This window comes from Symphalangus syndactylus, chromosome 24 (assembly GCF_028878055.3).
Source record: "Symphalangus syndactylus isolate Jambi chromosome 24, NHGRI_mSymSyn1-v2.1_pri, whole genome shotgun sequence".
In the NCBI taxonomy this organism is placed as follows: domain Eukaryota; kingdom Metazoa; phylum Chordata; class Mammalia; order Primates; family Hylobatidae; genus Symphalangus; species Symphalangus syndactylus.
In genome coordinates, this window is record NC_072446.2 from 24,595,538 (window position 1) to 24,619,976 (window position 24,439).

At 48.0% G+C, this 24,439-nt stretch overlaps 1 non-coding gene across 1 annotated transcript; it reads right to left on the bottom strand.

Moving 5' to 3' along the window:
• Positions 1–21,637: 21,637 nt before the first annotated feature.
• On the bottom strand, positions 21,638–21,701 carry LOC129474936 (U7 small nuclear RNA). The gene has a single exon (XR_008654682.1). It is a non-coding gene; the product is annotated as a U7 small nuclear RNA (small nuclear RNA).
• Positions 21,702–24,439: the final 2,738 nt, after the last annotated feature.

The window sequence follows — 24,439 nt, forward strand, 5'->3', positions numbered from 1 at the left end:
ACAAATTTGAGTGAAAGACATTTATTTGGGAGCCATAAAAGCAACAGTAGGGGAATAGGAAATTGAGATGTGAAAAAGAAAGGAAGCCATCCAAGGTGACTTAATAGGCACATTCTGGAATAGGCAATTCGGGCTGAAGGCTGTGAAGAACATGGTGAATTATCCCACTCAAAGGGCAAAGAAACTGGGATTTTGAGCCACCAGCTCACTTCCATCACTGATTAGGGGCTATCCCTGGGGCATTAACTCTCTGGCACCTCCAGCCTGCCCCACACACAGGCTGAGCACACTCCAACAACCAGAGAAAGTTCTTTGGCAGAGAGCCGCAGGTGCTCACAGTAGATGTCACTGGCATTTATTTACAGGAACAGTGAGTACCCAGGAGAGGCGGGCAGGGTACCATCAGCATCTGCTACACATTATACATGACCTTGGCTTTTGTGTGATTCTGAGGGTCTTTGAAAAAAGAATTAGCTTTACTTTCACATTCCCATCCCCAGTGCATAGCAAGTTGTCTGACGCATACATAGTGGAGACCTAATAAATACTTGTTCTCTCTGAATGGCAGGAGGACTATTTCCTATGGAGGTAGGGAAGACAAGGTCTGCAGTGACTGATTATCTTCTTATTAAAGGCTAATGGAAGTTCAAAATTAAAGCGGCAAGATGGCTGCCTTTAAATGATTTCCCACATGTTAAGAAAATGGAAGATTTCCGGTACTCTTGAGAACCAATGTTTTATTTAAGGAATGTTTTGGACTGTTACAAGTATCCCAGGGTATTGCTTTGCTTTACCTTCCACAGAATTAAAACGGAACATTTCTCTCCCGCCTATGGCAACTGGAATGACAAAGCAAAGGGTTGATAAAGGATATCGTAGAGTAGATCTTGATCTCTCAGGAGAGTTGCCCGAAAGTGAAAGAAATGGCTCCTGTACAGGTTTTGTTTCCTCCCCAAAATGCTCCCAGTGCATCAACATCTGGGTATTCAGACAAATGGGGGAGGGGGACAGTTACCATTTAACCAAAGAAATACTTTCAACTCAACACGTTCATTGAGTAGCTCTTAGAATTTCAATCCACAGAATTCTAGAATTGTGGATTTTATTTGGCCTAATCCTTAACATCCTCATTTTGCATGTCCACAGAATTCCATTCACTCATTGAACAAATATTTTCTGAGCATGTACTATATGCCAGGTGCTGTGTTGCGTTCTGAAGACACAGCAGTGAACAAGACAGAGAAAAGTTTACAGCCATGGAAGCTGGGTTATGGAGAAGAAAGTGATAATAGTGAATAATTCTATGGCACTTGCCACGTGCCATGCGATAGGTTATGTGCCTTCCAAGTGTTCTCTGGTGAAATCTTCCAGAATTATTCTCTAATCTGGTGTTCTTATTATCCCCAGTTTACAGGTGGAAAAAAAGTAGGCATAGAGACCTTAGGAAACTTGCCCAGGGTCACAAAGCCAGAAAGTGGTGAGATCTGGATTCATCCCTGCTCTCTGACTTGATTCCAGGTGCTCAACTTCCATCCTCTGACTGCCCTGCAGGTTGTTTATTCCATAAACTTTCATTAGCTGTCTCCTGGGTGCCACACACTGTGCTAGGCACTGGGGTTGTAATGAGGAAAAATAAATATGACTGCTGCTCTCATTAAGTTTACATTCTAGTCCTAGACCACATGGGTCAATAAATTCATTCATTTATTCACTAAGTGAGTTATTACTAAATGACCAGTATGCAACTCTCAGTTCTAGGGTTTTCAAAGGTAAGAAAGACATGCTCCCAGCTAAGGTAGAGCAATTTGGAGGTGTATATAGTATTTACGTCACATGCCCAGCTGAGGGCGTGGAATCAAGATGTGTGCATTCAGGTGACCCCTTACCCCCAACTCCATGTAAGTGAGTAGTCCAGCCATAGGGCAATACTTCCATGGCCAGTAAGTGGTAGATTCTGGAGCTTAAATTCATGTGAAGAGGAGGCTTCCCTGTGCCATTCTCAGCCCAAATCATAGGCAAGACAGAGTGAAGTGAGGGCAGAGGCTTCCAGAAAGCAAGGGAAGCCAGTCTACAGAGAAGCTCCAAGAAGCTCCCAAGAAGAACAGAGATTTGATTCCCTCCAGCCCAAAGATACCCATGGTTTGAATGGTTTTAATCCCTGTGGATCAATTGAGTAAATTTAAGAGGAAGCCATGTCCATACAGAACAATGCCAAATCCATTTGAAATTCTAACCAATTCAGCACAATGTGGACATGCATACATATACACATTAAACACATTTAGAGTGCTAATCAAGGTGACCAAGATACCTTTGGAATCTGATGAGGTGTAGTGAATACTGTTGACTGCCTACCCAACATTTCAATGCCATCCTCACACACACACACACACACACACACACACACACAGTTCTTCACTTTTCAGGAATCCTGTTTTCCCTGCATCCCAGGGATTCAAGAAAGTTCATCCTGCTCCCATCCTAGCTACAACACTGTTCTAAGGGTGATCCAGTCATTCCATTGACAGGGTTTTGGTCAAGAGCACACATATCATGCAACTGAGGTCAAGAACATTCGAAAATGGGTTTGCTTGTGGTTTCTGGGAAACTCCCTGCTTGCTCTTCTGAGGATGCTTGCAAAGGTTACCTGATTTCTTCTTCACCCAGGAGGAAGTCCAGCCTTGGGATAAAGTCAACACAGAACAGCAGGGCAGAGATGGAAAGGGTCTGATCCGTGAAGACATCTTAGGATTGCTGGATCACCTCTAGATTATATGAACCAACATATTTTGTAATTGTTTAAGCCAATTGCCATATGAGTTTCTGTTATTTGTACCGAAAAACATCCCGATACACCGTTAATTTGCAGTATGCTTTGGAGAGCTGTGAGCTGATTTTTATTTTCTCTCACATTTTCAACAAGAGTGTTCAAAGTTCAAACCACATTTGGGAGGTGCCAAATACCTTACCATCACCAAAGAAGCCATAGAAGGGAGAATATTCATTTTGAAAAGGAGGTGGGTTTTTAATGGTTGGTATTGAGTTCTATCTTAAAAGCATAATGCCCCCAAAAATTGATCAACAAAACAGCCAAAAGTGCTGTTACTTCAAAGGGTCCCTTTATGTGGGGCTTTGCTCAATTCTGCTTACCTAACTATGCCTAGATAAATGCATGAAAAGTAATCGATTTACACTTTTGCTTGGTTGCTGTGTGTGACTAAGTGGATGAGATTGAGACAGACAGAGAGAGAATGAGGAAATGCAACAACTTCTCCCAATTCACTGTTTCCTGAGTTTTCTCTCTTCTGTTAAACTTCCCCAAACCAACTTTCTGAAATCACTGTGTGATGGGGAATGTGGACATTATTAGCATCAATTGTTTCAGACCTGAAACCGAGACCCAGAGAATTCCTTGTTGCCCTTGGAGCTATTTTAAGGTTTAAGATTTAAACCATATTCCTATTTTCTATATATTTTCCAACATTTCCGCTGAATGTAATCCATATGGATGGATTTTTTTCTTAAAAGAGAAAATATGGCCTTGGTGGGAATGCTGGTCTTGCAGCTGCTTCCTCCCCTGCATTCCACCCGTGCACACAGCCCGAGACTCACTCCGACTGGGAAGGAGAGAGGCTGCGTTCAATATAAATGCAAAATGCTCCAGACATTCATGATTATCTGTGCTGTGCATGAATAATGACAGCAGCTTGCAAGTGGGCAGGACTTGGCAGAGAGGCCCCATCACAAATCCACTGCCACACCAGCACGCTCCAACGAAGTGCCTGTGAAATCTGCCTTCAGTCACTAATTTCACACTACAGGGACAGAGCTGAGAACAGCTCCGAGCTCATAATTCTCATTTTAATAACAGTTTCCTTAACCTTCAGACATCCTTTTACGGCATTTTTTCCACCTTTTAAAAAATCAAAATGCTCAATTCCTTTAAGGTTAAGTCTCAGGTTTGCTTTTGTTTAATCATCTCTTTACTGTGTTGACTTTGCAAACAGAAGAGATTTTATATTGTCTTTGGATCATTTGTGAAGCTTTTTCTGGCTCGGCTGCATTTTTTAAAAAAACAATGAATCGTTCGCATATTCTGCATTCATTTTTCCCTCTCCTGCAGCTTTCTAAATAATGTAGGTATTTTGGATGCTTCTGTCATGAGCACGGAATGCATTCGCAATGCCTTGCTAAAATATGCTTTTCATCTCCCTTCAGATCATAACATGAATTTTCTTCTCTGGGTTTCTGCAGACCTGAGAAATACCCTTCTCTTCTGGAACGTGTTGCAAGACACAGGGAGGGTCCTTTGGGACAGAGGAAAGAGTGAGGATCCCGAGTTGACAGATGGGCAGGCATCGACCCAAAGAGGGCAATTTGCAAGATTTCTGGGGGCTGGATTTATGAACCTCGAAAGGGTTTGCCTTGGGAATTCGGGTTTGATCATTCCTGTTAACTCAGTTGGGCATTCCCCTCAATGACTCAGACATAATATCTATTCAGATGATTGAATATTGTGAAAATCTGGTTCAGTTCCTTCAGAAAATACATCACAGGTTTGTTTCTGATATAAATTAGCTCGTTGGGGTTGGTTTTTGTGTTTTGTTGTTGCTGTTGTTTTTAGACGGAGTCTCACTCTGTCACCCAGGCTGGAGTGCAGTGACACGATCTCGGCTCACTGCAAATTCTGCCTCCCAGGTTCAAGCAATTCTCTGCCTCAGCCTCCCAAGTAGCTGGAATTACAGGTGCCCACTACCACGCCTCGCTAATTTTTTTGTATTTTTAGTAGAGATGGGGTTTCACCATTTTGGCCAGGCTGGTCTCGAACTCCTGACCTCATGATCCACCCACTTCAGCCTCCCAAAGTGCTGGGATTACAGGCTTGAGCCACCACGTTGGGTGTTTTTTGTTTTTTTAATAAGCCATGGTTCTCATCACAGTACTTTTAAAAATAGAATTGGTCTAGCAATCAGGAAATTAGAAGCATCAATCTCAACGACAGATCCTGTCCTTAAAGATTTAACATTTTGTTATTTGTGGATTTTCTTGCTTTGGTTTCGACATTTAAACTATTCCATTACAATAATATTTATCTTGATTTTTCAGAGTTTTGGCATGCCCTCTCAAGAAAGCCCAGGGGAAGAACCTTAATTGATTCATCTTAGTTCCATTCCAGAATTTACTTCAAGCCCGAGGGTGAAGTGAGTTTAGGAGTCCCCTTCTGAGGACAGGAGTTCAGGGGCCCCCAACCTTTCCCTCATCGAGATGCTAAGTTTGGATCTTGATATGGTTTTGCTGTGTGTCCCCACCCAAATCTCATCTTGAATTGTAATCCTCATGTGTCAAGGGAGGAACCTGGTGGGAGGTGATTTGATCATGGGGGCAGTTTCCCCCAGCTGTTCTCCTGATAGTGAATGAGTTCTCATGAGATCTGATGGTTTTTAAAGTTCTCTCTCTCTCTCTCTCTCACACACACACACACACACACACACACAGACACACACACCTTCCTCCATGTAAGATGTGCTTTGCTTCCCCTTCACCTTCCACCATGACTGTAAGTTTCCTGAGGCCTCCCCAGCCATGCACAACTGTGAGTCAATTAAACCTCTTTTCCTTATAAATTACCCAGTTTAAGGCAGTTCTTTATAGCAGTGTGAAAACGGACTAATATAGCTCTGTCTTGGAAAGAGGGAAGATTTAAGAGTTTGTAGCTGGCCCCAGGTCTCAGCTCTCCTGAAGCTTACTAACATCAGGAATTAAATCCCAAGTGAGGGCCGGGCGCGGTGGCTCACGCCTGTAATCCCAGCACTTTGGGAGGCTGAGGCGGGCGGATCACGAGGTCAGGAGATCAAGACCATCCTGGCTAACACGGTGAAACCCCGTCTCTACTAAAAAAAATACAAAAAATTAGCTGAGCGCGGTGGCAGGCGCCTGTAGTCCCAGCTACTCAGGAGGCTGAGGCAGGAAAATGGCGTGAACCCAGGAGGCGGAGCTTGCAGTGAGCCAAGATAGCGCCACTGCACTCCGGCCTGGGCAAAAGAGCGAGATTCTGTCTCAAAAAAAAAAAATCCCAAGTGAGCCACTAATACATGCCATCCACTTCCCACCACCTGTCTTATCCTCTCTTTTCCCCTCTCTCTCTGTGTTCTCATTGTGACCTGTGGCATGGCTGGCATCGCACTTTCAGGATTATTCCACATCAGAACAGCAGAGTGCCAGAAAGTTATTTGTGTGAGGGTCTCTCAGATGAAACCCCCAAATACCAGGATGCCAGTATCATCCTTGTATACACAAGGCACGCACCTGAGGAGAGGGTGGGGGTTTCCCAGGCAAGAATTTCAGATTCAGCTGTGATCCTGCTCAGCCCTACCCTCCCCTGCTCTGAGATTGATGTAAAAGTCAGCTTTGTCACTCTCAGTGCCCTTAAGTGTCTGCCACATCTACACAAAATACCAGCCACAAATCTTGGATATTTGCCCTCCAAAATGCCAACCCTTCAGACATGTAGGAATGTCTAGAAATGTCTACTTGAGTAAGGGATCCCACCGGCCGGCTACCGACCGTTTTCCCAGATGATTGAAGTCCTGGAGTTGTTTTGGACTGGTTCTTATAGTGGCAAAATGTTATTTTAACCTCCCAACACGTGTTACCCTTCTTTTCATAATAATGCAGGGAACAAATCTGCCATGGCACCCTGATTGTCTTACACATATCAACATAAGCCATGCAGGCAAGGCTTGAACTGCAGCTCATTGGACTCTTGGCAGAATGTCTTAGGATCCTCCAGGAACATGAGGTACCCCAGGCATCTTCCACTCACCTCATTCTCTCCCTGAAAGGCTCATGGGACAGTTTCTCACTACCAAGCAGGTTCCAGTATGTTTTCCATCTTGCCCGTCAGAACATCACTGCAGACCATGAAACTGCTCAGCTGCACTCTAGGACTGGCTCCTCTGCATAGGGTGTCCCATCAATCATGGCAGTCATTCAGGCCCTTGTATTTAGGTGTCATCTGCATAAGGGCCCTAGGAGCTTGCATTAGGCTGCTCTTGCATTGTTATAAACAAATACTTGAGACTAGGTAATTTATAAAGCAAAAAGAAGCAAAAAGGTTTAATTGGTGCATGGCTCTACAGGCTGTATAGGAAGCAATAGCACCAGCATCTGCTTCTTCGGAGGCCTCTGGAAGCTTACAGTCATGACGGAAGGCCAGGCAGGAGTCTGCATGCCACATGGCAAAAGCAGGAACAAGAGGGAGAGAGAGTAGGGGGAGTGGGTGATGCACACTTTTAAATGCCAGATATCATGAGAACTCACTATCATGAAGATAGCACCAAGCCATGAGGGGTCCGACCCCATGATCCAAACACCTCCCACCAGGCCCCACCTCCAGCATTGAGGATTACATTTCAACACGAGATTTGGTCAGGGACAAATAACCAAACCATATCAGAACTACCACCCTTGGCTACTCTAGGTAAGTTAAAAGCCAGCTGAATCTAAATAGGGCTCATTGTTCCTTCATCAGCCAAATCTTTCAGGACTCAGCCTTACCTCACCTTGTGCTTGACATTCAGAGTTTGTTTTGGAAAATTAAGTTTCTCTGTTGTGAAGTCTGAGGCAGATGGTAAATTGAAGTGCCCTGCCCTCCCCTCACCAAACAATAGGCATGAGACCTCAGCTGGGAGGACCTAGCCCTCTCTGGACCTTGGATCTTAAGAGAAGCAGCACAGGCTACAGAAACAACCAAGAACTATTCATATGACCAGTGATGCCCTTCTGGGCCTGCCCATGACTTCCTACTCTCCACACCCCGACATGGTTTTGGTTCCTATTCTTTTTCTAAACCTGGTTTCTTGCCTTTCTTTTGATTCTCTGAGCTGCCCAGTAGCCTACCGATCAATTCTCCTCTCTGTGAGTACAGCCCAAGTTGAGTTCTGTTGCTTGCCATCACACAATCCTTCCTGACACTTTCAGCCCCGTTGTTCCTTGGCAATTCCTTCTGACTTAGTTTTGGACCTTTCAGCAACCTGACTGTTACCAAAACACCAGGGATTTGGTCTAGGTCCTTCTGCTTACCACACAGAAAGCCAATGACTCAGATAATGAGTATTGCCAAGGAAGAAGGCTTTAATAGGGTGCTGCAGCCAAGGAGATGGGAGCTCAGTCTCAAATCCATCTCCCTGATCAACTAAAACTAGGGGTTTTTATATAGCTGAGAAGAAATGTAACAATGAGTAAGTAAACAGGAGTTAGGGAGGGGCAAAAAAACAATCATCTTGAATGCATTTCATTGTCCGGATGTGGTAATCTGGTGAGTTTCAGTTCTTTGATACTTTTGAAGGCCTAGGGATCCTTTCTTGAGGAAGGAACTCAGATAAAACAAATACAAGTTTCAAGCTTTAAGACCAGAAAGGCCAATTTCCATGTTTATCAAAAAAAAAAAAAAAAGCAACTCTCTGTGGGACTATTGGGTCAGTTTCATGATCAGTAATGATCCTGATCATTCTTCCTTTGTTTCCCATTGGCTCTTTTGCTCTTTTTTCATTCCCATCCTCCACCACAGTTTGGACCTCATGTCTTCTTGCTAACTATTGGAACCCCTCCCCGCCGACCCTGGCTGTAGTTCCCTTTGCCAACACATCCAAAGCACTCCATCTACATGGAGTCTGCTAAGACTGTGGCACTTTCCATCACCTCCCTCCCCTGTTCAGAAGACTTCCACAACTCTCCTTATCCCACTAATGAGTCCAAAGTATATGTGACCAGACCACCAGGAAGACACTAGATGATTTCACACGTAACATGGACAAACAAGTTTTTTAAAGTCATGTTTAAATCATGTATTTATTTCCATTCATTTTGGGGAAAAATGTATACTTAGCCATCAGGGTGAAATCTTCATTTGGAGGAAAGTAAATACAGTCAATTCAAACAAAAAAAATCAAGTAATAACATACAAATTGCATGCTAATTGGGCAAGCACAGTATATGAGTTACCTATTGCCACTGTAACAAATTTCCCCAAAGCTAGTGGCTTGAAAAATCACATACAAATTTATTATCTGGGGGTCCACAGGGCTGCATCCCTCCAGAGGCTCTGGGGGAGAAGCTGCTGACTTTCCTGCTTTGGCTTCTGCAGGCTGCCACATTCCTTCACTGCTCGTGGCCCTTCTTCCCACTCCAAAGGAAGCAATGACATCACTCCCCCTTCCACTTTCGTCCTCATACCTCCTCCTCTTTCCCCCTGCTCGCATCATCTCATTACCTCTGACCTGGTCCTCCTGCCTCCTTCTAATAAGGACCCTTGTGATTACATTGGTCCCCTCTAGATAATCCAGGACCATATCCCCATCCCAAGGTCCCTCACTTAGTCACCTCTGCAAAGTCCCGTTTATCACACTGTGTAACACAGTCACAGATTCTGGGCGTGAGGACATGAATATCTTTAAGGGACCATTATTTTGTCTACCACACATGGTGATGGTGGTAAATATGTTTTGGATGTTTAAATTCTAACTTATTTAGCTTGGCATTGACTCTGGACCCATCTGTCAACCCAGCGCAAATGACTGCCTGACACACCCCTCTGGCTTTGGCCAGATGATCTCCTCGGCACCTCCTGCCAACCCACCCACCCCATTCCATCCTGTTTCATGCTCACAGGTTCCCCCCAACACATACACATTCACAAACCTCTCCTCCCTCTTTACTACCTCTATGAACCTTGTAAGATTCACCTCCTCCAGGAAGCCTTCCCTAAGCATGAGAGCCCACGGGGATCAATTCCTCTCCTGATCCTTCAGTACCTCATAAACAAGTGCTCACTCAACACTTTCTCTCTGGTACATTTCTCCCTCATGGAGCTGACCAAATGCAGACTGTCCCTCTCACCATCCACACTGGGCAATTCAGAGAAAGTTCCCTTGGAAGGTCCATCCTAAAGGTACAGCTCTCCTTTGGGCAGAAAGCCCCTTGAAGACAAGAACAGAAACTCAAGCAGAAATAAGCAAAATGGATAATTATTGACCCGCATAACTTATGGGCAGTCTAGGATGGTGGTTCTTAGTGGAGGAAATTTCTCCCCAGGGACATTTGGCAACACCTGAAGACATATTTGGTTGTCACGGAGGGAGTGGCGGGTGGGAGGGTGGCATGCTACTGGCATCTGGTGAGTAGAGGTCAGGGATGTTGTTAAACATCTGGCAATGCTCAGGACAGTCTCTACAACAAAGAAATACCCAGCTCAAACAGTCAATAGTCTCAAGGTTGAGAAAACCTGCCCTAAGGATGGTGGCTTCAGGCATGGCTGCATCCAGTCGCTCAAATGATTCATGTCTACAAGGCTCTATTTTCCTGTGCAGTGGCTTCACGGACAAGAAGTTTCTGCTCTGTGGCCCTGCTTACACTCTCACAGAAACCAGTCCAATAAAAAGAGAGGTGTTCTTTCTAGTAAATCAAACCAAAGTCTAGTAAATCAAGCCAAAGTTTCATTGGCCATCCAGGAATCACTCTGACCTAAGAGAATGAAGGTGGAGGTGGAGAGAGAGAATACACTGATTGTCCAGGCCTGGGGCATGAGACCAAATCTAGGGCTGGGGTCTTAGTAGAGTCCACTCACACACATGGATTGAAGAGGGGAGGTGTCATTGCTGAGAATAAAATTAGGGCAGTGCAATTAGAAGGAGGAATGAATGTTGGACGGACAAGAGCAAAAGCTGCCCACCCCTACATGTTTATGAGTGAAAGAGAGAGGAGAAGAACTGGTTTATGGTTAATGTTAAACACACACCATGGAGAAAGAAAAGGATGAAATAAGAGACAAGGAAAGAATGCAAATGTGAGTTCATTGTACTGACCAGAAAGTACGTGCAACTGAGGACCTGCAGGCGTTTTATTTTTCTTTTCCCTTTTTCTCTTTTTACTTGGTTGGGAAAACAGCTATAAATATGTGCAACATGTAAATACCTTCCACATACTAAATAAGCACAAATGAACTGGTGCATGAGAAAATATTCTTGGAAAGTATAATACATTATACAAACAGAATGGAATGTGGAAATTATTGCCCCAAATGCTAGAGCTATTAAACACATATTTCCCTTGGGGTCCTGTTTCTGTAGAGTAATCATGTTTTATTTACCTGTATTTAAAGATTAAAGTTTCAGTATGGCACCTTAATTCCTTAACGAAAAGAAAGAATGCATATCTTGGGGTAATGGGGACCAGCAGCTCCATGAATCAAAGCTTTCTGTGGCTCGGTCTAGTTCAGAGTCTGAGTGAAACATTTAATGTGCCTGCAAAAGCCTCTGGTAAACAGGGAGCAGCGTTAGAGCCAGCAGAGCCCAAGGGCTTGCCGGAGCTGATGGAGATTTAAGGGAGCAGGTTTGAACTCCTCATGAGGCAGAATGAGCCAAAGGCTCTCCCCATCTCCTGAGTGTCAGGCTGGACTCAAAGGGGAGAGAAAATTTTTTAAATGAAATAAAACACAGTCGTTGCAAAAAAAAGGGGCAATTCTATTCTCTTTTCTTTTTTTCCTTTTTTTTTTTTTTTGACTCAGGTTCTTGTTCTGTCACCCACCCAGGCTGGATTACAGAGGCATGATCTTGATTCACTGCAGCCTCAACCTTCCAGGCTCAAGTGATCCTCCTGCCTCCCAAGTAGCTGGGATCACAGGCATGCACCACCACATCTGGCTTTATGTGCGTGTGTGTGTGTGTGTGTGTGTGTGTGTGTGTGTGTGTGTGTGTAGAGATGAGGTCTCGCCACATTGCCCAGGCTCATCTCAAACTCCTGGGTTCAAGCAATCTGTCCACCTCTGCCTCCCAAAGTGCTAGGATTACAGATGTCAGCCACCACGCCTGGCTCCCTTCTCTTTCTTTTTTTTTTTTTTTTTTTTGAGACAGAGTCTCGCTCTCTCTCCCAGTCTGGAGTGCAGTGGCGCGATCTCAGATCACTGCAAGCTCTGCCTCCCAGGTTCATGCCATTCTCCTGCCTCAGCCTCCCGAGTAGCTGGGACTACAGGCGCCCACCACCACGCCTGGCTAATTTTTTGTATTTTTAGTAGAGACAGGGTTTCACCATGTTAGCCAGGATGGTCTCGATCTCCTGACCTCGTGATCCACCCGTCTCGGCCTCCCAAAGTGCTGGGATTACAGGCATGAGCCATCGCGCCCGGCCAACTGCCTTCTCTTTCTATCTCACCTCACAGTGTCTCTGCATCCCCATCTCTTAGCACTCTCCCGACTTCTTGGATACCCTGGCCTCATCTTCGATCCTCCTGATCTCTGGCCTTTGCACTTGCTGTTCCCTCCACCTAGCATGCTGTTCCCTCAAATCACCCATGGCAGACCCTTCTTATTCTTCAGAACTCAGCCCACATGTCACCTCCTCAGAGAGGCCTTCCCAGACCACCCAAAATGAGACAGTAGCTCCACCCCCATGACTCTTTATCCCATCTCCCAATCTGTGTCCTTTATTGTATTTTTCACAGTCTGAATGATGTTTATGTGTTGACCTGCATGCTGTCCATCCTCATAGACTGGAACTTCCTGAGAGCGTCATGAGATCAGATGGCTCTTACTCACTGCTGTGTCCCAGACACCAGCACAGCAGCCTGTGTTTAAAGGTGGTCTGTCAATATTTGTTAAGTGACTGGACAGATACGGAAGTGGACGGTTACACTGACAGTTTTTACAGGGGGACGTGTTGCTTTGCCTTTGACTTGTACCATTGTTCTCATATATAACGTGGGCCTGACCAGGAAGCAGTGGTGCCTGGACATGATGAAAAGCTTTCACACGATCTGTTGGACAATAAACCACATAAATACCCCTTCTCTATCCGTTATTCTATACCTTCATAGATAAAGCACTAGACCTCACGTGGGCCCAGGAATTTTGAAATATATTTTTAAACAAATTGCTAATGTAGACAGGGATCCTAAAATATAGAGAGACATATAGATAGTCACCCGAGCCCTGCACGCTCTACGCATGACTTTGCAATCCATCCTTTGAGGAAGTCTGCAGCAAAAACGGCCCTTCAGAACCGCGATGAATCGAGTCAAGGGGCTGGACCTTTAGACCCCTGTGTTTACTACCAGTCTTTGGAGATGGATGGACCCCAGGAAGGGTGACTGGACAAAGCAGCTCCTGTCGGCCAGGGGCATTTTTGGGGAGGGTCTCAGCTGTGAGCTCTCAGCAGGCAACCCCCGGGGCAGTGGCACATGGGTGCCTGCTCCTGAAAGGGGATGTAGGGGACACATCCCAGCATCTGGACCAAGCCATGAGTCTTTCTCACCCGGGCCATTGTGCAAAAGCTTCCCGACAGGCCTCCCTTCTTCCACTCTTGCTTTCCCCATTTTCCACACAGCAGCCAGAGGAAGCCTGTGAAACGCAGGTCAGGTCCCGTGCTTCCTCTGCTCAGAACCCTCCATGGCTTCCACATACTCAGAGTAAAACCCCGAGCTTCATGATAACCATGAGGCCCACAGCGTCTGTCCCCAAGGCTTCTCTGACCTCACCTCCCGCTGCTCCTCTCCTCACTCCGCCCCAGCTGTGGCTCCCTCCCCGGTTCTCCTGGAACATGCCAGCACACCTGTTGCAGGCTTTGTACTCACTGTTCTTTTGCCTGGAAGGCTCCACCCTCTATGTCATCCTGGCCCACAGCCTCAGCTCCTCCGGTCTTGGCTCAAATGCTGGCTTCTCAGCAGGGTCTTCCCTGACCATCCTACTGAAAATCAACAACCACCTTCTGTAGGGGGCTGAAGAAGGGCCCCCCATATGTGTCCACATTAAAACCCCTGGGACCTGTGTGTATGTTCATTGCAAAGAGGCTTTGCTGATGTAATTAAGTAAACGATCTTGAGATAGAAAGATGACTCTAGATGACCTGGGTGGGCCCAGTGTAATCACAGGGGTCCTTATAAGAGTGGGGCAGGAGGGTCTGAGTCAGAGGAGCTGTAGTGACAGGGCAGAGACTGGAATCATGTGCTTGAGGATGGAGGAAGGGGCTACAAGCCCAGGAATACAAGGAGCTTAAAAGAAAATACAGGCCAGGTGCGGTGGCTTGTGCCTATAATCCCAGCATTTAGGGAGGCTGAGGCAGGCAGATCACCCGAAGTCAGGAGTTTGAGACCAGCCTGGCCAACTTAGACTGAAACCCCATCTCTAATAAAAAATACAAAAATTAGCTGGGCGTAGTGGTGCCTGCAAATAGTCCCAGCTACTTGAGAAGCTGAGGCAGGAGAATCGCTTGAACCCAGAAGACAGAGGTTGCAGTGAGCCAAGATCACACCCCTGCACTCCAGCCTGGGTGACAGAGCAAGAGCCTGCCTCAAAAGAAAGACAGAAAGAGAGAGAGAGAGAGAAAAGAAAAAGACAGACAGAGAGAGGAAAGAGAGAGAGGAAAGAAGAAAGAAACAAGAAAGAAAGAAAGAAAGAAAGAAAGAAAGAAAGAAAGAAAGAAAGAAAGAAAGAAAGAGAAAGAAAGAAAAAAATGAGAGAGACAGAAAGAAGAGGAAGGAAGGAAGGAAGGAAGGAAGGAAGGAAGGAAGGAAAGAAGGAAGGAAGAGAAAGAAGAGAAAGAAAGAAGGAAAAGAAAAGAAAAAAAAATACAGACACTTGAAAACACAAAGAATCCTGCCCTCAGTGCTTCCAACAGGAGCCAGCCCTGCTGACACCTTGACTTAGCCCAGTGAAACCGACGGCAGACTTCTGACCTCCAGAGCTAGGAGAGAGTCCATCTGTGTTGTTTGAAGCTATCAGGTTGGTAGTGATTTGTCACAGCAACCACAGGAAGCTAACACACCCTCCCACATACCTGGGGCTTCCTATCCCCAAGCCTGCTGAATGTCTCCCCATAGCATGGATTAGCAGCTGACGTGCGTACCTTTCACTGATCTGTTTATCCCTCTCCACTTACTGAATGTCTGCTTCATAAAAGCAGGAATTTTGTTTGTTTCGAGATCCCCTGCACCTAGCACAGTGCCTGGCAGATAGCAGGTGCTCAGCAAACATCCTCTGCAATGCTTCACTGAGTCCTGAGGAGGGGGAAGGAGCAGATCCTGGGATGAGCCAGGGGACAGAGCTCCAGGCAGAGGCAGCAGCAAGGGTAGAGTCTGAGTCACAGCCAATCCCATCCTTCTAGGTGGTTGCTGTAGAACCTAATGGATAAACTTCCTCCTAGCCCTGCCTCCACAGAGAAGCCCCTTCAACTGAAGCCATGGAAGCTGGGGACTCACTTAAGAGCCCCTACAGTGAGAGATTAAGAGCATAGACCCTAGCCAAGCTGCCTAGGGTCAAATCTCAGCTCTGCCACTCAGTAGCTGAGTGACTCTGGGCTAGTTAATTAACCTCTCTGTGCCAGTTTCCTCATCTACACAATAAAGATAATGATAGTGCCCATCTCATAGCGCTATTGTGAGGATCGAAATAGCTAATGCATTTAGCACAGTGCCTGGCACACAGTACACATGATCTGCTGTTCCTATTTGGGTGGAAAAGTCCAGCAAGTTGCAAAGATTTCTAAAAAGCAATGAGAGTATACCAGGGTGTCTAAACTGACAAGCAAAGGGTGTGATTAAAAGACAAGCCAGGTTGGCAGCAGAACATTCGCTTTCCTTGGCCTGGGCCATAGACAAGGAATTGAAAGGTAGCCTGGCAACACTTTGAGAAAAATTAATCACCCCTGTTGCCTGCCTGCCCCTGCCCATCCCATTTAACCTGCACTCTCCCGCCCCCTACCCTACCCCTAAAGGGATCCTGGAGCCTCCTGTTGCACAGGCCGGGCTGTGACATTCACAACACACCCCAGCTCGGCCCAGCAAGTCGTTTTCCAGCCCCATATGCCCAGACACAGCCCTGTGAAGAGAGGGCTGAATGCAGAGCCAGGGCTGTGTTGACTGCAGAAGGGACGGAAGAAAATAGATGGGGTGGGGTCTGCACAGTGGGGGTTGGTGCGTCGTGTGGGTCTCACATGTGGCTTCCCTCCAACAAGCCCCCTGCACTCCCTGCCAGATGTAAGGAGGGAGGGGTAAAAGTGGGGTTTCCGCCAGAGGCAGCAGAGCTGGGGAGGGGCCCAGGCTGCAGGGACCTGTGTACAGGGCATGAGATGTCACCGGGGGCTTCCTACATGAGACACAGTGAGTCATCAGGGTGCAGGGTGGAGGCTCTGAAGGAAGAGCCTAGGGGAATACAGGAAAGAGGTGACATGAAAATCCATCAGCCACCACTCCAGTCCTTCCCTCCTCTGTTCAGGAGCAGGGCCAGAGCCCAGGTGACAGGGTGAGCTTTCTGCAGGAGGGACACCCTCCTCGAGAGGAACCCGGGTTGTCATAGCAGCACAGACACTGCAAGCCAGGAGCAGTGGCCACACCCATGGAGCAGGGGCATCAGAAGGGGGCAGAAACACAAGCTTGTCACCCGAGGGCTGTGAGCATGTGTTTGCGGTGACCAAGGGGAGACAAAGCAAATGACGGAGATGCCTTCTCATCAGCAGTGGTTCCCTCTGCAGGTCTCCAGGGATAGTGGGTCTGGGTGTCGGGAACACTGGAGGGCTGTCACAGGTGCCGCATCAGGATGTCCCCTTCTGCCCTGAGCAGCGTGCAGTCCCCTTGAGGATTCCGCATCATCAGCCTCTGGCCCAAAGGCTTCCCAGCAGCTCACTTTCGCCATTTTCGGTGACTTGGGCTGGCACTGGCATCTACATCTGTGCACTCCTGGCCCCTGGTGGGTGTGACCTGGGCCCTCCCATCAGACACATTTCAATCCCGTCCCACACAGCCCAAGGCCTGGCCCTGGCACCCCATGCACAGACTCAGACAACACACTCGGGATCTGGGCACTAAGACGCTGCACGTGGCCCCATCCCAGTGTCTCAGAGGGAAATGAGGCTTGAATTTCTCCTGGGACACTGGACACCCCGCATCTCACGGCGCTGCAGAAGAGGATGCTTGGCGCTGCATCCTCCCTGCAATAACCATCATTTAATAAGGCCAGAAGAAGTGGAGAAGGCGCGGCCCATGGGGCAGCCATGTGTTCAAAAGCAGCCCCCACCCGCGCATAAGCAGCCCTCAGAGGTACCAAGGCAGCTCCAACCAGCAGGTAAAACAGGTGGCTGGAATGTGCAGAGCCAGCCCAGATCGCAGCCTGGATCTCAATTTGCAAGAAAAAACTTGCCAGTTTGAGCAGCTGCCACGAGTCCCAGCGGCTTGGCAGTTTCTCCTGGAGGCTGTTCTCAGAGCCAGACCGGGGACGGGGGCTCCCCTTGGCCACTATGGGTCCCCGAAGTCTGCACCGAGCTTGGAGTCACCAGGCTGATTTCACGGATGTTTACGGAGCCTGCAGGAGACCATAGTTTAGTGTGTCCCCTGCTAATTAAAGGACAACGGCCAGTTGTTCCCCGTCAGAGATTACAAAGGATGATTGCTTGGGTCCCCAGGGAGCGGATGGGAGCGTATCAGATGCCAAAACCTGGTGCCTGCCACCTGGCATTCTTTGGAAGTGACCCTTTGAAGAACATTGGCCAATATCGGGGAGATGGGTATTGGGGAGCCTCCCTCTCAGCTCTGGGGGCTCAACTCTGCCTACATAGGGCAGGAGGACCATGTCGTGAAGCTGTGCCTGTCCTTGCCCAAGGAGGGTTGGGGGCTTTGCAGGGGGGTATGTGAATGCCTGCAGGCCTGGGGGTCAGGGGACCTGTGCAGGGCTGGAAGAGGGGGTCTCGGCCACAGGACAGCCCTGCTTCAGCCAGTGAAGCCATGTGTCGAAATACGGCCCAGCATTGCTCAACCTTCCAGCAGCCAGGACACCCTGGGTTTGAGTCCCTGCTACAGATAAAAGAATCGAATCCGACCATTTGTCTCCAGCCATTCTCAGCCTCTGCCTCTCTCCCCAGCCCCTCCACCCCTGTGTTCAACGAAGGCAGAGCCCAGAACCTGTCGTGTGAGGCCTTGGGCTTTCCACGGCCTGATCAGTGCTGGTCTCTGGGGAGCACTTTGGGGGACACATTCAGATTGTCTCGAATGCCTCATACCCGGACTGCAATCCCCCATTCCACCAGCGATTTCAGGACCGTGTGGGAAATTTCGTCAAATTTGCAAGTGTGTCGTTTCTCCTTTTACCCCCATTCTATCTGTGAGATGCTCTAGAATTCACCACCAGATGTAATATATCTTTGGGATGAATATTCTATGTTAAGCCATTTGAAAGCAATCAACAACTGTAATCCAATTACTATTGGCTGTATCTTTCACGCTCTTTTGCCCCAAACCTCATCCTACCTGTGTGCCAAGCTCACCACATACACACACACGCGTGCACACACACACACACACACACCCCACAGCAGATGCCAATTTTGTGCCTCGCTGCCTCACACAACATGGGAGCATTGAGTAGTGAACAGCTGATCTGCATGAATTAACGCGGGAGGTCATGTGGGCCCTGAAGCTTTCACACTCACAAACCAGTGTCGGGATGGATTGTCATGGAGATCAGGTGGAGGGACACCAGGGCTCCCCCCAGGACTCTGGGCCTCCTCTGATGAGCAGGTCACATGGGGATCTGGGGGAAGGCACAGGCACGAACTGCATATTAAATACACCTGACTCCCTGTGTCTGTGAGTGCGTGTGTGGGTGTGGGTGTGGGAGAGTGTATATAGGAGTGAGCATGTGTGTAAGTGTACATATAAGTGCGTCTATGTGTGTTAGTGTGTGTATATGAGTGTGTCTGTGTGAATGTGTATGTATCAGTGTGCATATATGCGTGGGCATTGTATGCACGCATGTCCATGAATGTATATGTATGAGTGTATCTGTGTGTGAGCACATGGATGCATGAGTGTGTGTGGGCATGTGTATCTGTGTGTGCATATGTGTAAGCGTGTTCGTTTGCATGCACAGGTGTCCAGGTCCCACATGGGATGAAAATTGAATAGCTCTAAAGATCTACTGGGCACATTTCGGATCCTAACAGAGCTCTTAAGCTCAAAAGGGTCACTGAGTGGACAATGAGTGTTTCTGAGTCCAGGTGGCACTGACTCAGCAATGCAGGAAGGCAGCTCCTGGAGTTCCAGGAATGACCCCCACTTTCTCTCCCTCCCAGCCACAGACCCCTCCCCACGTCCCTTCCTCTCCCCCTCTCTGTTTGCCTTCCGAGCCTCTCCCTTTCCCGGTCTCATTTCTCGCATGTTCATCACTTCTTCCTGCAGTTCATTTCCCCTCCACCCCTCAGCACCGACTGTGGGATGAGAGAGCCACAGCCTTACCCCTGATGTAACCAAAACTCTTGGCACCAGCTTAGAACTGTTTTTCAGTCTTATAAACGGGTCTCAAATCAGGGAAATGTAAGGTTCTGAGGAAAATGATCACCGCTAGGTGATTCCCCTTTGTGTTACCGTAAGGCGGTGAGTACAGAGATTCTCTAATGTTTTTAGTGCAACCACTGTAAGAAACCCATTGCAAACTGCCACCCAGCACACACACGCACATCCGTTTATACAGAAACGCAGCACGTTTCCCCAAACGACACTCACCCTCGCTGCACACAACGCGCTCTGATGTCTCCTGACCTAGTCTCTTCTGGTCTATTGCAGATTTTCAACGCGGGGTTTGATCCTCTAAATTGATTTCAAGACCCACTAATGCAACACAGCCTGCGATTTGATAAACTCCATGCTAAGACACATCCCATTGTGAGGTGTTCAACCGACAGGCCATTTATCCTGCAGCGAGCGGGGGGCAGGATTCACCCTGAGGCGCGCCTCCTCCTCCTCAGTCGGGCAGGGAGGAGGAGGCTCTGTGCCATGGGACCCACAGAGGTCCTGGTCTCAGGGTTCATGCCCTGTAGCTGCCATGTGTCCAGCAGCTGGCAGGGCAGGAAGGTTGGGGGTGGGGGTGTCACTCCCACAGGCACACAGTAACCGGCAGAACCCTGGCCTAAAGCTGCTTAGCCCTGTGGCCTCTTGAGCCCACCTGGGAGCAGGCCCTGGGGGACAGCTGTGGGGGGCAGGGACTCCCAATGCACGGAACAGGCCATGAGCTGGGCAAGCTGCTCCTTCCCATAACGTCAGACCCTTCTTCTCACCCGCCTAGGACCAGCTCCTGGGAGCTTGCAGGCAATCCTGGGCCCAGAGAAGCAGGCAGATGAGGCTGTTGGTAGCACTAATATGGGTTGTGAATATCATCCTGTGGTTATTACTTTACTTCTGTCACCCGCCAGTACACTCGATCCTGCACGTGTCCCCTCACTTCAGCTCACGGGGTTTGCATGATGGGACGAGTGCTCCCAGCAGGTGATGAGGGTGATAAATGGCACCGGACATTCCTGGAGCACCTGTTGGCTCCCAGGGCGGGGCTTAGTGCTCCATTTGAGTCTGGAGACTTTACTCTGCAATAGCAGCTGTGTGACCCCCGGTAAGTGGTTTAACCTTTCTGTGCCTCTTCTTTCTCAATTCTAAAGGAGGATAATAAAGTCCGCGCCCCCAAGCAATCAAAGATGTGTAAGAAGGGCCTGTCACATGGCAGGCAGGCAGTATACATGGTTGGGATCAACCCCACTATACAGATGAGGAAACTGAGGCTCAGAGGCACTGGCCTGGCAGGAAGTGGGACCTGCACCCAGGCTCATCTGACGCTGAGCTCTTTGGCCTCCTTCCCTTACGGCTGCTTCAGAAGGGACAGAGCCGAGGGCCACCCCCTCGCACACACAGAGGGGCTCACCATCCAAGGACCCCAATCACCTGGCTGACAGCACCCCTGCTCCCACGGGGACACTGACTGCTCCATGTGCCCGGCATTCAGGCCTCGAGCCACCCACTCTGCACTGCACGGGGCCTCCTTGGAACGCATCCCTCCCCAGGGGCCGTTTCTCTGAGGGATGGCACTGCTGCTGTGGGGAGGACCCCTCCTCCCTCCACGACAACCTCCCCTCACCTGGCTCATCTCTTGGCAGATGCTGTCCCACGCGTCTGTGTCATTTGCATGCCACCGTGGTGACAGTCTTCCTGGCCACGCTTATGACAGGGTCTTTTAGTTTCTGACACAGTCACAGCCTGATTTCACCTGCTTTCACTTATAAAGGCAGGTTTCCCTTCCCAGACTCACATGGGTGTGGTCTCAGTGGAGTTCAAGAGGCTGTGGGCTGGGAGAAGGGGCAGCAAAGAACCCCAGCCCACCCCAAGCAGGAGGTGGCAGGGTCCATCCGGCCGTCTGGAGACAGCCCAGGCCCTCGGCCACTGCGGTGCCCCCCACTGAGCCTGGGCCTCCACCCCCACTCCACACTGCGACAGATGCTGGAGGGGCAAACCCCAAATACCCTCCCTAACCAGAAACCGAAACCCCAAAATCCACCAGATCCCAGCCCTGCCTCGCCATATAGTGTGATTTCCAATGAAGTCGAAAATACAGATTTTTAGAATTAAAATGCAAATGTTGGCAACTAAATCATATTCAATTGTTGTTTTCTCTTTTTGTTTTGTTTTGTTGTTGTTCTTGTTTTGCATGGAGGGCTTTCTGGGGAAAACCTGACCCCACCTGGGAGCAGGTCCTGGGGGGACAGCTATGGGAGAAGGGGACCCCTCTCCCACAAGTGCAAAGAACAGACCACAAGCTGGGCACAAAAGCCTCTTCCTGAACCCATCTCGGAGTGAAAACCAGAAAACATGCTAGACAAATTCTGAAAGAGCCGTAACACCTTACATTATTTTAAAAGTCCTTGGGTTGAGTTTATCCCATATAATTTACAGCTTATTCCTCCTAATTGGTGAGGCCTCAGCTCAAATATCACCTCCTCAGAGAGGCCCTCCCTCATGGTCCTATTTAAGTTGCCACCACCAGAGTCAGCGACACGCACCCTTCATTTCTTTCTTGGCGCTGACCCCTACCTGCAAGTGCCTCATCATTTGCGGTTGGCATCTGCACTGTCCATCTCCACCAGCACTTAGGCTCCATGAGGACAGAGGCACGTCGCCTCGTGCCCTGGTGAATCCCAAATCCCCACCCTGAGCGCAGTGCCTGGCACAGAACAGACACAGGCAATGAGTGCTGCTGAAATTTCCCCATGGAGCCAGTGGTGATCTGTCCAGGCTCTACAGCCCTCCCGCTAAACGTGTTCAGAGATGGGGACACTGGGGACATCCTCCTTGCTCTACTCCTGGTGAAGAGCCCTCAGACCCATCGGATGGGCTTGTCCATATCACCTTCTCAGGTGAGCCTCATACGTAAGCAGGTTTAGTGGGTTAACCAAGCCTACGTCTTTAACCCACGTGATAACCACACAGTACCAGGTTTCTGCCATCAAATCTTTTCTATCCTCATTCCTGCTGTGGGAATTCAGACTCACCCAGAATTCAGTTTCACAGACTCAGAAGAGAATGTGATGCCAGATTGTTCTGAAATGTTTGGTTTTAAAGCAACATCAAATGATTACATTTGTGATCTGAAATCATTTGATTGTGTCATGCCAAGCCAAATGTCCTCCCAAATTATTTTCTTTAAATTCTCCCCAGAATGGGGAGCTGTATTGTTTCCAATGAGAAGACTACCCCTTTCATCAAAGCCATGAGCTTTATCTGCTGTTTTTGAATATAATGCTGGCTTAGTGAAAGGGATTGTAAACAGCAGGTCTTCTTTGTGCATTTTATGCTTTCAAACATGCTAGTTGGAATAAAGAAGTGAAAAGTTTAAAAATCCTCTCTTGTAAATGTTTAGAAATTGCACTAGATTTATTTCTTGCTCTTTGAGGGGAGAGGTCATCCTGCAAACGTACAGTCACACCTGTTCGGCTCCCCTGGGTTCTGAATGTCACTAGACCCCCACTTCACCCCGACCTTGGCAGGTCAGACTCTGTGAAGGACGCTCACTGTCTGTGCGACCTCACACCAGGTACAGGGACCGGGGGAAAGAGGCACATCTGGCTTGTGAGACAGTCCTGCAAGGCCACTTTTCTGGTAGAGAAGTGACACCTGCAAAGGAATCTCTCATTACTCCCAGCTCCAGTCAGTTTCAACAAGAGGTGGGGTTTTCTTTCCTCTCAATTATTATAGATTTCTTTGCTAATAATCAAAGTCACGACTCATTTTGAAAGTTTTGAAAAATAGAAGAAAACAAGCTTTTAAATCACACGTGATTCCAACACCAAAGATGAGCAGCATTCACATTTCTCTATGTAGTGCTCCTGTTAGACATACACACATATTATCACACTTACACACTTACGCATTTTTGCTTCATTAAAATAGAATAAAGCTTTATGGGCCAGGCACAGTGGTTCATGCCTGTAATCCCAGCACTTTGGCAGTCCAAGACAGGCGGGTCACTGAAGGTCAGGAGTTTCAGACCAGCTTGGACAAGATGGTGAAACCCCAGCTCTACTAAAAATACGAAAATTAGCTGGGTGTGGTGCATGCGCCTGTAATCTCAGCTAACTGGGAGGCTGAGGCAGGAGAATTGTTTGAACCCAGGAGGCGGAGGTTGCAGTGAGCCGAGATCTCACCATTGCACTCCAGCCTGGGCAACGGAGTGAGACTCTGTCTCAAAAAAAAAAAAAAGAAGAGCTTTGTTTACACTAAGCAATATTTTTGTGTCCATATTTACATATAGATAACAACAGATCACTATCATTTTTGGTATGGGCGTATGTAGATATAAGTATTACATGAATTTTCTACTTTTTATCCAGTTATGCTTATATCACCCATCAGTGATTTAACTTCAGCCAAGACAGAAGTTTATCTCATAAAAACCAAGACTGGGCCCAGCGCAGGGGCTCACGCTGGTAATCCCAGAACTTTGGGAGGCTGAGGCCAGTGGATCACTTGAGGTCATGAGTTCGAGACTAGCCTGGTCAACATGGTAAAACCCTGTCTCCACTAGCTGAACATGGTGGCACGCACCTGTAATCCCAGGTACTCGGGAAGCTGAGGCATGAGAATCACTTGAACCTGGGAGGTGGAGGTTGCAATGAGCTGAGATCACGCCATTGCACTCTACCCTGAGCAACAGGGCAAGACTCTGCCTCAAAAAAGAAAAAAGTAAAAACAAAACTGGAGGTTGTCAGTTTAGGGTGGCATTAGGGACTTTCAATTCCTTCCAGAGGACATTCTGCTATCTGCAGGGTAGAAGCCTAATCCTCAAGGTTCAAGGTGACAAGAATAGCTCCAACCATCATATGCTTATTCCAGGAAGCATGTCAAGGGATAGAACAACTAAGAAATGACACTAAAGATATGTGTCCGTCCATCTGCGTTGCTATAAACGAATACCTGAGGCTGGGTTATTTAGAGAAGAGAGGTTTAATTAGCTCACAGTTCTGCAGGCTGTACAATCATGGCACCAGCATCTGCTCCTGGGGAGGCCTCAGGAAGCTTTCAATCATGGCAGAAGGTGAAAGGGAAACAGGTACATCACATGGCAAGAGAAAGAGCAAGAGAGGG